This window comes from Dendrobates tinctorius, unplaced genomic scaffold (genome assembly GCF_039654945.1).
Source record: "Dendrobates tinctorius isolate UK_male_01 unplaced genomic scaffold, ASM3965494v1 ptg000116l, whole genome shotgun sequence".
Taxonomy (NCBI): Eukaryota; Metazoa; Chordata; class Amphibia; order Anura; family Dendrobatidae; genus Dendrobates; species Dendrobates tinctorius.
The window spans coordinates 27,789,118-27,802,920 of NW_027361784.1; the positions used below are offsets into that span (position 1 = coordinate 27,789,118).

General features: G+C 53.2%; 1 protein-coding gene across 1 annotated transcript in view; it reads right to left on the minus strand.

Moving 5' to 3' along the window:
* The window catches only part of LOC141101197 (uncharacterized), a 259,136-nt gene that overhangs the window by 94,657 nt on the left and 150,676 nt on the right, over positions 1-13,803 (minus strand). The window lies entirely within an intron of this gene.

The window sequence follows — 13,803 nt, forward strand, 5'->3', positions numbered from 1 at the left end:
AGATCCCCACTAGCACAGTGAGCGCTCACGGTGCTGGCAGGGATCTCACCAAAGTCACCGCAGTTCAGCCTGGCCGGGAACGCAGCTCAGTGACCGGGGTGACGTCATAGAGGTAACCTCCGGTCACTGGGCTCCGTTCCCATTTCAGGGGGATAAAGTGCCAGGAGCGGTCCGTGACCGCTCCTGGCACCTTGTGCCGGGTGTTGACTGTGAGAATCAGCTGACATCCGGCGGTGATCGCCCGCGCACACCCGTGTGCACGGCCGATCGTGATGATGTAATGATCCGTTCATGGACAAACAAGCCCAGGTCACATGGACGGTTCATTACGTCAGATGTCAGAAAGGGGTTAATGTACACTCTGCACCCATTTTGACTGTAAAAAACTAGAAATGTAGACATTTTTGCAAATTTATTAAAAAAGAAACTGAAATATGGTCATAAGTATAAGTATTCAGACCCTTTGCTCAGTATTGAGTAGAAGTACACTTTTGAGCTAGTACAGCCATGAGTCTTCTTGGGAATAATGCAACAAGTTTTTCATACCTGGATTTGGGAATCTTCTGCCATTCTTCCTTGCAGATTGATTTTCAGATCCTCTCCAGTTCCGTCATCCTGGATGGTGAATGTTGGTGGAAAGCCATTTTCAGGTCTCTCCAGAGATGCTCAATTGGGTTTAGGTCAGGGCTCTGGCTGGACCAGTCAAGAATGGTGACAGAGTTGTTCTGAAGCCACTCCTTTGTTATTTTACCTGTGTGCTTAGGGACACTGTCTTGCTGGAAGGTGAACCTTCGGCCAAGTCTGAGGTCCAGAGCACTCTGGAAGAGGTTATCATCCAGGATATCTCTGTACTTGGCCTTATTCATGTTTACTTCAAATGCAACTAGTCGTTCTGTCTTTGCAGCTGAAAGACAACCTCATAGCATGATGCTGCCACCACAGTGTTTTACTGTTGGGATTGTATTGGGCAGGTGATCAGCAGTGCCTGGTTTTCTACACACATACCACTTAGAATTATCACCAAAAAGTTCTATCTTCGTCTCATCAGACCAGAGAATCTTATTTCTCATAGTCTGGGAGTCCTTCATGTGTTTTTTAGCAAACGCTATGTGGGCTTTCATATGTCTGGCACAGGAGAGGCTTCACTTTTTGGTTCCTATCTTCCTATAAATATAGGCTTTATCTTGCTATTAGCCAGTAGCTCACATGAGGCAGTTAGAATAGGGACCCGTTCAATGAGATCACCTTGACGTTGGTGAATGGGCTCACATCTTTTGGCCAAATTTTGTGCTAAGTATCTCATATGTTTTTTCTAAATTCCAAAAGCCATTATGCTATTCACATTTCATGTATTTCATATTTGATATGCCTTAATGCAATTGAGCGCAACTGTTAGGAACGGCGGAACGTACTAAATAAATAAAAAAATAATAAAGTGCGCTCGCCGCTCGGGGTCCACCGTGCAGTAGGTGTTACACCGCTGCTAGGTAATGACAGACGAGCAATATGGCGGTATAATGCGCACGGGTTAGACTTCACCCGAAGTGCGCAAAGCGGACTCTGTTCACACACAGAGGCGCGGCAACATAAACATACGAAAACGCTAAGCCAGTTAGTGTCACAGACAACAGGGAAATGCACACACGGTATCTGATCACAGGAGCAGGACCCAAGGCAGACGAGCTGCGTCCGTCTAGACCTACCATGTGTGCGGCGTCGCTACTGCGGACGCCAAGGAGAGCTGCAACTGCAGCGCGACGTAGGGCACGGCCGCTAGTCGACAAAGCTAGGAGGCAGGCGCAATGTCGGACGCTAGAGTAGAGGTGCGGTATGCACAGTGGCCTAAGGCTTGCCACTGACTGGCGCTGACTGCTGCACTAAATCCCTGTCCACATGCGTAATATCAGAGGGAAGGAGTTTCAAATGATTCAGTCACCAGAGTCATACATCCGTCACCATTCACACATTTAGCTTGAAAAGTCTATACTAGCGCATGGCCGAACGGTCACAAGCGCTTTTTATAGCCGTGTGGGACCTTCCAGATCTCCGAGATGGACCAATGAGATCTGGAGCAGGACCTGGGCACATGACTCCCGATCTCCAATGGGAGATCGCCTCGTGAGCATGCCCAGTAGGAGCACAGAGGAACTTCGTCTCTGGAGCGGTCTGCTGCAAAGTAATTCTCTGCAGTAGATAGACAGCAGGAGACCGCAGAATGTGAGGCTCTGGATTCCTGCAGAGCAGACGCAGTACCCAGACCCCTAACAGCAACCATTTCCTTATTTTGATATGTAAGCTGTTTTTTGGTTTGCACCTATTCAGACTAGGATGTGCTGTCAGTTTTTACTGTCATTTGTATGTTAGCTTTCTGACTAAGCACTCCGCCCTTCATCAAGCTGTGATTTTAATTACATCCAATCACTTTTTGGTTCCTATAAATATAGGCTTTATCTTGCTATTAGCCAGTAGTTCACATGAGGCAGTTAGAATAGGGACCCGTTCAATGAGATCACCTTGACGTTGGTGAATGGGCTCACATCTTTTGGCCAAATTTTGTGCTAAGTATCTCATATGTTTTTTCTAAATTCCAAAAGCCATTATGCTATTCACATTTCATATTTGATACGCCTTAAAGCAATTGAGTGCAACCATTTCCTTATTTTGACAGGAGAGGCTTCCGTCAGAGCACTCTGCTATAAAGGCCCGACTGGTGCAGGGCTGCAGTGATAGTTGACTTTGTGGAACTTTCTCCATCTACCTAGTGCATCTCTGGAGCTCAGCCACAGTGATCTTGGGGTTCTTCTTTCCCTCTCTCACCAAGGCTCTCACGATTGCTCAGTTTGGCTGGACGACCAGGTCAAGGAAGACTTCAGGTGGTCCCAAACTTTTTCCATTTAAAGATTAAATTAAAGGTTTCTTACTGATCTTGTAAGTGCTGCTATGGGATCACTGGAGCATGTGGTTAACTCCTAAACCCAAACAACTTCTGCTCCACTGCTGCAGAGGCAACACTGAGTAAAATAGCAGCTTTGTGACATTGCTGCTGGCTTGAACTGTCAATCATCCCCTTTACCACACCCCAGCAGTCAGGAAGCTGGAATTCTGGAGAGCAGAACACAAAGAATCCTCTAAATTGAATGTCTCAGTGGATATTGTGAAAACAGAGCAATTGAAACAAGTTTTATGGTTTACAAAACCCACCTTCAAATATTTTATTGGTGAATTCTAATTCAGTAAAGGAGGAAGGCTTAATTCAAGGCATTCATTCATTAGCTAGACAGTGACTTCAAAGAAAACTATGGGAGAACTGTCCCAATTATTATTATTATTATTTATTTATTTATAGAGCACCATTGATTCCATGGTGCTGTACATGAGAAGGGGTTACATACAAATTACAGATATCACTTTCAGTAAACAAACTAACAATGACAGACTGATACAGAGGGGAGAGGACCCTGCCCTTTCGGGCTTACATTCTACAGGGTAGTGGGAAAGGAGACAGTAGGTTGTTGGGTTGCAACGGTTCCGTTGTTGGTTGAGGTGATATCTTTGGTAGTGGTGGGGAGGTAGCGGGATCATTGCAGGCTGTAAGCTTTCTTGAAGAGGTAGGTTTTCAGGTTCCGTCTGAAGGATCCGAATGTGGTTGATAGTCGGACATGTTGGGGCAAAGAATTCCAGAGGATGGGGGATATTCGGGAGTAGTCTTGGAGGTGGGTGGGTGAGGAGCAAATAAATGTGGAGGAGAGAAGGAGGTCTTGGGAGGACCGGAGATTACTTGAGGGAAGGTATCGGGAGATTGGTTCAGAGACATATGAGGGAGACAGGATATAGATGGCCTTGTAGGTCAGTATTAGTATTTTTGCACTGGATACGCTCAGGGAATGGGAGCCAGTGAAGAGATTTGCAGAGGGGAGAAGTGGAGGAGTAGCAAGGAGATGAATTAGTCGGGCAGCAGAGTTAAGGATGGACTGGAGAGGTGCGAGGGTGTTAGCAGGGAGGCCACAGAAAAGGATGTTGCAGTAGTCGAGGTGGGAGATGATGAGGGCATGCACAAGCATTTTAGTAGAATGAGGTTTGAGGAAAGGATGGATTCTGGAAATATTTTTGAGCTGGAGGCGACTGGAGGTAGAAAGAGCTTGGACGTGTGGTTTGAAGGACAGGGCAGAGTCAAAGGTTACTCCGAGGCAGCGGACTTCCGGTACGGGGGAAAGCGTGATGTCGTTAATTGTGATAGATAGGTCAGGTAAGGAAGATCTGTGAGATGGAGGAAAGATGAGTTCAGATTTGTCCACATTGAGCTTGAGGAAGCAAGAGGAGAAGAAAGAGGATATGGCTAATAGACATTCTGGGATTCTGGACAGCAAAGAGGTGACGTCTGGGCTAGAGAGGTAGATCTGAGTATCATCAGCATAAAGATGGTACTGGAATCCGTGGGACATTATGAGTTGCCCCAGGCCAAGTGTATAGATTGAGGAGAGTAGGGGTCCTAGAACAGAGCCTTGGGACTCTAACAGAGAGAGGATGGGATGAAGAGGTAGTGTGGGAGTGGGAGACGCTGAATGTGCGGTTGGAAAGGTATGAGGAGATGCAGGATAAGGTGAGGTCTTTGATGCCAAAGGAGGATAGGATCTGTAGTAGGAGGCAGTGATCAACTGTGTCAAAAGCAGAGGACAGGTCTAGAAGCAGGAGTATAGAGTATAGTCCATTTGCTTTGGCTGTAAGTAAGTGTGGGAGAGAGGGTCCCCGCCGAGTGTCCGGGTCGGAACCAAGGTGACCGTCACCTAGGTTCCGGGGGAAACTGTTTCCGGGGGACAAAGTTCAGGGACGGACTGGTAAGACTGACAGAAGGGCTGAGGGAGGAGCCGGTTTAAAAGGGGCGGGGAATGAGAGTCAGAGTGAGTCAGCAGAACGGGACAAAAGGAGCAGGAGACTGTGGGAGCGACTGAGAGCCAGAGCTACTCACCGGAGCCAGGAAGGAGGCCAGAGGCAGGAGAGACACTCCCCCTGGACATCAGTGGGACGGCGCCGAGACGAATGTCCGAGAACCGCTGCCCCGCGTCGACCAACAGCCGCTGCCTTACTCCAGCCCGCGGCTGCGGTCTGCCCGCGGTCACCAGCGGCCGCTGCCGCCTTACTCCAGCCCGTGGCTGCGGCCTGTCCGCGGTCACCAGCAGCCGCTGCCGCCTTCCTCTAGCCCGCAGCTGCGGCATGTCATCCGCCACCCGCAGCCGCCCCGCTTCTACCCGTGGCCGCGGCTAGTTCAGTGCCGTCGGCGGCCACCACTGTCCTGCTCCAGTCAGCGGCAAGGGCCGGGCCGTTGCTCGCCGAGGGTCCTCCATTGCAGTCGCTGGCTGCGCAGGTGGCCTGCCAGCCGCCACCCCTCATCGCCGCTGTTTGCCCCGATCCGGGGGCTGCGGCCCATCTGTCCAAGGACTCCTCCTGGGCCTGTCGTGCCCCTGCTTCACCGGAGCGTCGGAACGCTCGAAGTCTGCGACAGATCTTCAGCGGCTGGGTCCAGCGGCTGCTATGCCGAAGAACCAATGTCCGGGACGCCGAGGGACGTCGATCCGGTTAAGTGACACTATATAGTTAAGGACCCGTAGTCGGCCATACCGCGGCCCTAAAGTGACCGGCTTTGCCGGACGTAGCCGTGTTGTTATATTTCCGTGTTTGCTTGTATTGAGTCCCTGCGAGGACAATTCCTGTTATTTTGTTCGGCTGCTTAGACTATCCCTGCAGATAGTTAGCTAAAACCTATAAAAGTTGATACCAAAATCACAAGACCATCTCGCGTCTCGTCACTGCATCCTGCGTACCTGCTAGTACCACATTTGGCGTAGTCAGCAGGATGCAGTCTTCGAGCGCAGACAGCGGTACTCCCGACCAAAGTGGGGCCGCAGGCGCCGCTGATAATGGGGGCCCCCGATCCAGCATTTCTTTGGGGGCTATGCTAAGCAACCTGCCACGGTTTTCCGGCTCCAATACCCTGCTGTGGAGCTGGACAGAGCGCATGCGGGGGCTCTTCCGCATGCATCCAATGCCCCTGATTTAGAAGCGGAGGAAGCTCTCATGGCGTTAGATGGAGAAGCCCGGAATTCAGTAATGTTGAGACCCCCGGGACACCGCAACACCTTTGCTAGGGTTTTGCGGATTCTGGAAGAAACTCATGGGGATCCAACAAACGTGGGAGAGTTGAGGACCCGGTTGTTCAGTCGAATGCAGGGAGAGGGGGAGACCATCACCCAGTATATGAATGTACTCCAGGAGTTATACACAGCCATCGAACGGAAGGACGGAGTAGGGGTAGGACCTATCAACATTACCCTACGTGACCTGTTAGTGACTGGACTCCGGAACCCGTTAATAAAACATGCATTGCGGGAGCAGATGCGAGTGAACCCACGTATAGCTTTCTCTGAGGTGGGGAGTCAGGCCCGGGTACGAGAGCAGGAGCAGGGGATGACGGTCCCCGTGGGGAAGGCCCGGGGCATGGAGGCATCCGTGAACGCTGCCGGAGAGCCCCAGTGGATTGAAGAGGTGAGACAGGAGCTGAAGAGTATCCGAGGCGAGCTTGCCAAAGTAAAGAAGAGAACTGAGCCCACGCCTGGGAGGCGTGGCTTCAATGCCCGGGGCGGCCGGGCCTCGCAGTCCCGGTGTTATGAGTGTGGAGAACCGGGCCACTTCGCACGAGAGTGTCCGCGGCGAGGGAGATACCCACCTCGAAGGACATTAAACTAGAGGGCTCCGGGCAGGGGGGACGCTGCTCGGAGCCGGAAGCCACAACAAGGGGTGGTGGAAGTCCCGAAGATCTGGTCGCCAAGTGCCCAGTAGTATGGGCAGAAGTCGAGGGCCGCGCTGTGCGGTGCCTAGTGGACACGGGGTCGCAAGTAATGACCATGCCTGCAACCTACTTTCGGCAGCATTTCCTGGAGGCAGCAAGGCCCCAGTGGGGGTCCATGATCAAGCTGGTAGCCGCAAACCAACTGCCGGTTCCTGTCACCGGAGTGGTATGGCTCCAAATGACGCTGTGTGGTAAACCCCTCGGCCGCCGGGGAGTGGTCCTGACCCAAGGAGAAACTAACGACCGCCATCAAGTTATCTTGGGTATGAACATATTACGGGAGTTCGGCAATATACTCCTCAATGACCCCACGCAGGAGACCCTGAGCCAGTGGGATTCCCGCACGGCCCAAGGGCAGGTCGTCCAGCAGTTGGTGCTAGAGGCGCGAGTGCTCCAGGATTGCCAGGAGAGCGAGGCAAAGTCATCGCACCGGCGGCTCCCCTGCTTGTGCTTCCCCCAGGGCAGACGGTGGTGGCCCTGCCGATCTGCGCCCCAATGCCATTGGAGGGCGTGGAGATGCAGGTGGAACCATGCTACTCGGAGCGCCTGCACCCTGGCATACTGGTAGCTCGCTCCCTGGCCACGGTGCGGGATGGGACCGTCCTGGTGCGTTGCGTCAACCTGGAAGACCAAGATATCGTCTTGAAGCCCCGAGCCGAAATGGCCAAACTAGTAAGGCCTTTGGAGGAGGTGTGTCACGCCCGCGCCTTGGCTGAATGGTGCGAGTCGGGGGTTGTGGCCCCACTGTACCACAGACCAGACTACCCTGGAAGGGGCGTGACTGCGACAGCTACCTTGGTCTTCACTGGAGCCTCTGATGGTGAGGTCAGGCTTGTGCGGCAGATAGCTGTCGGGTGCCACTCCAGGGTGGTGTCTGGCTGTGGCTGCTGATCCCACTTGGAGACAAGTCACTTGGACAGATGTGACTGACAGGCAGACTGAGACACAGGGCAAGAAGGTACGACAGATACAGGGCAAGCAGGCGTGGCTTGGAGACACTGGGCAAACAGGCGTGGCTTGGAGACACTGGTTTAGGTGGGCACGGCTTGAGACACGACGGGCGGGCACGGCTTGAGACACAGGACAGGCAGGCACGGCTTGAGACACAGGACAGGCGGGCACGGCTTGAGACACAGGACAGGCGGGCACGGCTTGAGAAGGAACAGGTAGGGGCCTGTCCACACAGCAGGTGCAGGTATGGATGCAGGCAGGCAGGAGTGGAATATGAAGGAACAGGTTTGGACCTGTTCACACAGGAGGTGCAGGTATGGATGCAGGCAGGCAGGAGTGGAATATGAAGGAACAGGTTTGGACCTGTTCACACAGGAGCTGCAGGTATGGATGCAGGCAGGCAGGAGTGAAATAAGAATGAACAGGTTTGGACCTGTTCACACAGGGGGTGCAGGTGAAGGCAGAAATGCAGAGAGAAGCTGCAGAAAGAGGTTCTGCAGCGGCAGAAGGAGCCGTGCAGGCAGAGCGGCTGAGGAGCCGAGCAGGCAGAGCGGCGAGAGTGCAGATGCACAGATAGAGCTGCTAGAGTGCAGATGCACAGATAAAGCTGCGAGAGTGCAGATGCACAGATAAAGCTGCGAGAGTGCAGATGCACAGATAAAGCTGCGAGAGTGCAGATGCACAGACAGGGAGGACACAAGGAAAGACACAGCAAGGAAGGGAGCCACGGACAAGGAGAAAGGGAGACTGATAGACAAAGGTAAGACTGAGTTCAGACAGAGAGACAGGGACAAAGACACAAGGACCAGGATATTCAGCCTCCTGGCAGGCGGGCAGAGAACAGACAAGGCACTGGGAACAAGACTCAAGGGCTAGGATATTCAGCCTCCTGGCAGGCAGACAAGGTACAAAGCAAGACTAGGAGGACCTCCAGAGAAGGAGATACACAGAACAGGGCCTGGCTTCCTCAGCAGCAAGATACTAACTGAGATTAGACATTGCACAGGCAATGTTTCAGTGGGAGTGGTGAAACTAAATAGTCAAGGGCTCCAGGTGATTGGTCAGGGACAGATTACACAGGTGCACCCTGACTGCATAAGAACCAGAGAGTTCAGGCGCCGCCCCCCTATACACACAGTCTGGAAACATGGAGAGCAGAGGCACAGAGCTGGCAACAGACAGAATTCACAGCATGGCTTGAAGCAGAAAGTAAGTTGGTGTGCGGGGGATGGGAGGCCATGTAGTGATGCCAGCAGGGTTGTTACAAGGTGCTGCCAGCCCCCACGGTCCAGTTGAAGGTGCAGCCCGAGGATCCTTGGGCAGTAACTATACGGACCCTGCAGACTGCCGAGTCCTCGGCCCAGGAGAAAGGTCGAACCATCCTGGAGAGAATGCGGGCCGAGCTCTCCGGCCTAACGCCAGCCCAACTTCTCCAGGTAGAGACACTTCTCGGACAGTTTTACAGTGTCGTCGCTAGCCACGAGGACGACTTTGGATGCACCACGGCAATCACGCATGGAATCCCCATGGCAGGAGCGGCCCCCATCCGGGAACGATATCGGCAAATCCCTCCACAGCTATACCAAGAGATGAAAACCTTACTAGCCCAAATGCTCCAGAAGGGGGTCATACAAGAAAGCCAGAGCCCCTGGGCGGCCCCCATTGTGTTGGTACGCAAAAAAGACGGCACTCTGCATTTTTGTGTGGACTATCGGAAGTTGAACGCCTGCACCATCAAGGATTCGTATCCACTGCCCCGCATAGAAGAGTCTCTGTCCACCTTAGGAAATGCAACATACTTCTCAACTCTAGACCTGGCCAGTGGGTACTGGCAGGTGCCGATATCGGAAGAAGACAGAGCCAAGACGGCATTTATTCTTCCCATGAGGCTGTTTGAGTTCAATCGTATGCCGTTCGGGCTGGCCAACGCCCCAGGAACCTTCCAATGGTTGATGGAGCGGTGTCTAGGAGATCTCAACTTCGAAGCCATGCTGATATACCTGGATGATATCATCATCTATTCCGCCACGTTCGAGGACCACCTGCGGCAGTTGGGGCAGGTGCTCGGCTGGCTGCAAAAGTACGAGTTGAAGGTAAAGCCCCAGAAATGCCACCTGTTCCGCACCCAGATCGAATATCTGGGGCATGTCGTCTCGGCAGAGGGTGTTAGACTATCCCTGAAAAAGGTTGCCGCCATACAGGGGTGGCCTACCCCTGAGACGGTGAAGGACGTGCGAGCCTTCCTGGGGTTGGCCGGCTACTACCGTTGGTTCGTGAATTTTGCACGCCGAGCCCTGCAGGACCTGCTAAAGGGGGCTCCCACCGGGGCGAATGGGCGGAAGATCCAGTGGCAGCAACCGCAAGAGGGCGCATTCCAAGATCTTAAGGCTGCGATTTGCAGAGTATCTGGCGGGCTCCGAAGTAGTGGTGCGGAATGACAACAACCCGCTAGCCCATTTGGAGAATGCCAAACTGGGGGCTCTGGAGCAGCGGTGGGTGGCTCGGATGGCTAAGTTCAACTATAAGATCATCTATAAGAGAGAGGCTGAAAACGTGCACGCTGACGCCCTCTCCAGGATCAGACACACCACCCCAGGAGAAAATCGAGACGACAAATTGGAAGGAGAAGAGACGCCGTTCGCCCTCACCACCGCCGCGCTTACAGCTGCCGTGCAGGGAACGCCCCATCCGGGACCCCCCCGGGAGATGCTGGAACAGCCACGCGACAGGTGGATCCAACAGCAGCAGGAAGATGGAGAAATTGGACTCCTGCGCCGATGGGTGGCCACCGGCAAATTGCCCACTGGTTCGCAGAGACAGACTTTAACCCAGGATATGTTGCTGATGTTGCGCCAATGGGAAAAACTAGTCATCAGAAAGGGGCTGTTATATCGGAAGGCCGTGTCCCGGACGACGTCTGCTACAGCGTGGCAGCTGGTCGTGCCTGGAGCCCACCTAGGCAAACTGGAGCGAAGCCCACGAAAAAGGGGCTCACTTTGGTGCTCAAAAGACTTTGCAATGGTTACAACAGATAGTCTACCACCCGCGCTTACACGCCGCTGTGGAGGAAGTTTGCCGAACCTGCCACCCATGTGAGCTTGCTAAACCACCCGCACAACGAGCCCCGGTGAAAACAATCGTAACATCAGCTCCCCTTGAGCTCCTCACGGTGGACTATCTGACCATAGGCCCCGCATACCAGAGGTATGAACATTGTCTCGTTATGGTGGATCATTTCACCAAATTCGCCGTGGTCACCCCCACCCGAGACCAAACTGCAGAGTTGGCCGCCTATGCGATTTGTAAAAACTTCATCCAAGTGTACGGCTGCCCGCAACGAATACATTCGGATCAGGGAGTGTGCTTCCTAGGAAGAGTCATGGAAGAACTGCATCATCTCTACGGTATCGATAAGTCTCGGACTACACCATATCACCCGCAGGGGAACAGAGCCTGCAAACGATTTAATCGGACACTAATACAAATGCTGCGTACCCTGGAAAGCGACCAAAAGGCCCGCTGGCCTCAGTATATCCCTGAACTGGTGTGGGTTTACAACAACCGAGTGCACCGGGTGACCGGTTATACCCCCTATTCGCTGCTGTTTGGACGAGAAGGCAAAGGGATCACAGAAGTGGAGTTACACCCGGAGGAACCTCAACCCTGGACTGGAGTATCCTCTTGGGTCCGGAGCCACCGACACCGACTACAAACCCTCCATCGAATCGTCCATACAAAGCTCCAGGACCTAGAACACCAGGGTGGAGCGCTACCGCCACCTATTGACTTTCAAACTGGGGATCGGGTACTCGTGCTAGGTCAATGCCCCCAAAACAAGCTAGAGCCACGGTGGGAGGAAAACCCGTACCGAGTGTTGCGCCGAATAAGCATGTATGAAATACAATCCGAATACAATCCGAAGAAAACGGCGCGCCTGTCACTCGTGTTGTACACCGTAACATGCTATGGCCCTGTGTGTCCACTGATCCCCTGCGATCAGAACCGACCCCTCAGGTCCCCGACCCCCCGTCAGCGGTCTGGGACCTGGATGATGAGGACTCCCCAGCCGCGTCCGCGGGCCATCCAAGTAGTGATATCGCAGTGGACCCAGCCACCCCACCAGAATCGACCAACCAACCACCATCCACCACCCCAGAAAACTCCACCACAACCGAACTTAGACGCTCGGAGCGGTCAACAGCTGGCAAACCCCCTGAACGCTACGAACAGGACCAGTTCATATGGCGACAATAACTGTCGTCTCACAAGACTAACTCGAGTCTACTAAAGCCCTTGCCAAAAGACTGGCAAGCATACAAGGTGGGGGAGTGTGGGAGAGAGGGTACCTGCCGAGTGTGCGTGTTGGAACCAAGGGGACCGTCACCTAGGTTCCGGGGGAAACTGTTTCCGGGGAACAGAGATCAGGGACGGACTGGTAAGACTGACAGATGGGCTGAGGGAGGAGCCGGTATAAAAGGGGTGGGGATTGAGAGTCAGAGTGAGTCAGCAGAACGGGACAGAAGGAGCAGGAGACCGTGGGAGCGACTGAGAGCCAGAGCTACTCACCGGAGCCAGGAAGGAGGCCAGAGGCAGGAGCCACTGCCGTCTTCCTCCAGCCCACGGCTGTGGCCTGTACCCCGCCACCCGCAGCCGCCCCGCTTCTACCCGTGGCCGCAGCTAGTTCAGTGCCGTCGACGGCCACCACTGTCCCGCTCCAGTCCGCGGCAAGGGCCGGGCCGTTGCTCGCCGCGGGTCCTCTGTTGCAGTCGCTGGCTGCGCAGGTGGCCTGCCAGCCGCCACCCCTCATCGCCGCTGTTTGCCCCGATCCGGGGGCTGCGGCCCATCTGTCCAAGGACTACTCTGGGGCCTGTCGTGCCCCTGCTTCACCGGAGGTTCGGAACGCTCGAAGTCTGCGACAGATCTTCAGCGGCTGGGCCGAGCGGCTGCTACGCTGAAGATCCAACATCCGGGACGCCGAGGGACGTCGATCCGGTTAAGTGACACTATATAGTTAAGGACCCGTAGTCGGCCATACCGCGGCCCTATAGTGACCGGCTTTGCCGGACGTAGCCTTGTTCTTATATTTCCGTGTTTGCTTGTACTGAGTCCCTGCGAGGACAATTCCTGTTATTTTGTTCAGTTGCTTAGACTATCCCTGCGGATAGTTACCTATAAACCTATAAAAGTTGTTACCAAAATCACAAGACTGTCTCGCGTCTCGTCACTGCATCCTGCGTACCTGCTAGTACCATATAGGTCTTTAGTAATTTTGGTCAGGGCTGTCTCAGTGGAGTGATAGGGACGGAAACCAGATTGTAGATTGTCAAAGAGCAATTAAGATTTGAGGTGGGATGAAAGTTCAGCATAGATGTACAGCTCCAGGAGTTTGGAAGCGAATGGGAGCAGCGATATTGGGCGATAGCTGGACATAGCTGTTGGGTCGAGGGTTGGCTTTTTAAGAAATGGCGTGATTGTGGCATGTTTAAAAGCAGAAGGGAAGGTACCAGAAGTTAGTGATAGGTTGAAGAGGTGGGTTAGGGATGGGATAAGTGTGGTGGAGAGGTTGGGGAGGAGGTGGGATGAGATTGGGTCAAGTGCACAGGTTGTGAGGTGTGATTTGTAGAGAAGACAATTGAGCTCCCCTACAGTGATGTTAGAGAGGGAGGTTATGTGGTTTGGGCATTGGTCTTGTATACAAAGGGGTTGTGGTGGTTGAACAATGAAGACTTGCCTTGTTTGGTCGATCTTATTTTTGAAGTGTGTGGGCAGCAGAGATGAGGGAGGTTGGAGGGGGAAGTGGTGGGCAGAGGAGGTGGTTGAAAGTTTTGAATAACTGCAATTCTGCATTTCATGGCCAACTTATTAACTTTGATGACAAATTTGCAATTCTTATTTTCCCCTGTGGAGACGCAGCAGAGAAATTGAACACTTATTGCAAGATTACCCATGGTTAACAGCTGACCTCAGTTAGACATACTATGATGAGCATAATGTTAAAAGAGCTTTAT